Source organism: Schistocerca nitens, chromosome 2, assembly GCF_023898315.1.
Source record: "Schistocerca nitens isolate TAMUIC-IGC-003100 chromosome 2, iqSchNite1.1, whole genome shotgun sequence".
Lineage (NCBI taxonomy): Eukaryota > Metazoa > Arthropoda > Insecta > Orthoptera > Acrididae > Schistocerca > Schistocerca nitens.
Window position 1 is genome coordinate 972,125,397 of NC_064615.1, and position 2,582 is coordinate 972,127,978.

General features: G+C 47.8%; 1 non-coding gene across 1 annotated transcript; it reads right to left on the reverse strand.

Annotated features, from left to right (window-relative positions):
* Window positions 1-288: 288 nt before the first annotated feature.
* On the reverse strand, window positions 289-393 carry LOC126237747 (U6 spliceosomal RNA). Its single transcript, XR_007545197.1, has one exon. It is a non-coding gene; the product is annotated as a U6 spliceosomal RNA (small nuclear RNA).
* Window positions 394-2,582: the final 2,189 nt, after the last annotated feature.

Consider the following 2,582-nt stretch of genomic DNA (forward strand, 5'->3'; position numbering starts at 1 on the left):
TTCCGGACTACTTTTTTGCAGGGGGGCAAGCCTTGTAGAGGGTGAAAGGAGTCGGAGATGATGGGAATTTAGCAGGAAAATGGGAAACGCCGGCCGAGGTGGCCGTGCGGTTCTAGGCGCCACAGTCTCGAACCGCGCGACATCTGCGGTCGCAGGTTCGAACCCTGCCTCGGGCATGGATGTGTGTGATGTCCTTAGGTTAGTTAGGTTTAACTAGTTCTAAGTTCTAGGGGACTGATGACCTTAGAAGTTAAGTCCCATAGTGCTCAGAGCCGTTTGAACCATTTTGAAAATGGGAAACGCTGTACGATTTTGCGTGTCATACTTGCGCAGGAGCCATGCTAAACTCCTCTGTTACAGTTTTAGTATATACAGTGTACCGTCGAAGCGACAACTCTTTCTCTTACATTACAGCTGAGAAACGGTAAGGCTTGGAAATATCGCCGGAGCGACTAGGACTCGAGCAGCAGCCGGCTACGGTTGTTGTCACTGCGAAAACAAACGGCACGCGGAGGACAAAGTGCGGTGTCAGAGAAAGCCAAACGCCTGCCACGTGCCGTGAGAGGCCGCTAAGTGGACCGCAAACAATCGCACGTCGATCGCAGCTCGCGGCCTCAGAGCGATGGCCGACACGCGGCGGTCTGTGTGTACGGGAGCGGCAGGCGCGCTGAGAGAAGGCCGGCGAGCGTCCCAGCGCCGCGGGCACCGGGCAAGCGGCCAGCAGGAGCTGAATGCGACGGCACGTAGCGGCTCCTTATCGCAGACGAGCGCTGCGTGGCCACTTCCCTGTCCTCAACTCTGCGGCTCCCGTATAGATTAACCATAAACACGGAACGCTGCTGGCAAAAGTTATTCGCCTCACACAAGCCGTCGGCGACATAAGCACACTGTACAAAAACCCCCAGAAGACCTCCCCCTAGAATCACGCAATCTGCATCCATACTCCGCAAGCCACCTGACGGTGTGTGGCGCAAGGGTACCTTGAGTACCTCTATCGATTCTCCCTTCTATTGTTTGTGGAAAGAAAGATTGTCGGTATGCCTCTGTGTGGGCTCTAATCTCTTTGATTTTATCCTCATGGTCTCTTCGCAAGATATACGTAGGAGGGTGCGATATACTGATGGACTCCTCGGTGAAGGTATGTTCTCGAAACTTCAACAAAAGCCCGTACCGAGTTACTGAGCGTCTCTCTTGCAGAGTCTTCCACTGGAGTTTATCTATCATCTCCGTAACGCTTTCGCGATTACTAAATGATCCTGTAACGAAGCGCGCTGCTCTCCGTTGGATCTTCTCTATCTCTTCTATCAACCCTCTCTGGTACGGATCCGACACCGGTGAGCTGTATTCAAGCAGTGGGCGAACAAGTGTACTGTAACCTACTTCCTTTGTTTTCGGACTGCATTTCCTTAGGATTCTTCCAATGAATCTCAGTCTGACATCTGGTTTATCGACGATTAATTTTATATGGTCATTCCTTTTGAAATCAGTCCTAATGCCTACTCCCAGATAATTTATGGAATTAACTGCTTCCAGTTGCTGACCTGCTATATTGTAGCTAAATGATAAAGGATCTTTCTTTCTATATATTCGCAGCACATTACACTTGTCTACATTGAGATTCAATTGCAATTCCCTACCATGCGTCAATTCGTTGCAGATCCTCCCGCATTTCAGTACAATTTTCCATTGTTACAACCTCTCGATATACCACAGCATCATCCGCAAAAAGCCTCAGTGAATTTCAGATGTTATCCACAAGGTCATTTATATATATTGTGAATAGCAATAGCGGCACACCTGAAATCACTCTTACTTCAGAAGACTTCTCTCCACTGAGAATGACATGCTGCGTCCTGTTATCTAGGAACTCTTCAATCCAATCACACAATTGGTCTGATAGTCAATATACTCTTACTTTCTTCATTAAACGACTGTGGGGAACAGTATCAAACGCCTTGTGGAAGTCAAGAAACACGGCATCTACCTGGGAACCCGTGTCTATGGCCCTCTGAGTCTCGTGGACGAATAGCGCGAGCTGGGTTTCACACGATCGTCCTTTTCGAAACCCATGCTGATTCCTGCAGAGTAGGTTTCTAGTCTCCAGAAAAGTCATTATACTCGAACAAAATACGTGTTTCAAAATTCTACAACCTATCGACGTTAGAGATATAGGTCTATAGTTTTGCACATCTGTTCGACGTCCCTTCTTGAAAACGGGGATGACCTGTGCTCTTTTCCCATCTTTTGGAACGCTACGCTCTTCTAGAGACCTACGGTACACCGCTGCAAGAAGGGGGTCAAGTTCCTTCGCGTACTCTGTGTAAAATCGAAATGGTATCCCGTCAGGTCCAGCGGCCTTTCCTCTTTTGAGCGATTTTAATTGTTTTTCTATCCCTCTGTCATCTATTTCGGTATCTACCATTTCGTCATCTGTGCGACAATCTAGAGAAGGAACAACAGTGCAGTCTTCCTATGTGAAACAGCTTTGGAAAGGAAAGAAGAGAAATACAAGTCAGGTTTCGAACACGAGGCAGAAACGTAAAAATCACTGTGAGACCATTTTTTTCTCTTCATTTCATTTG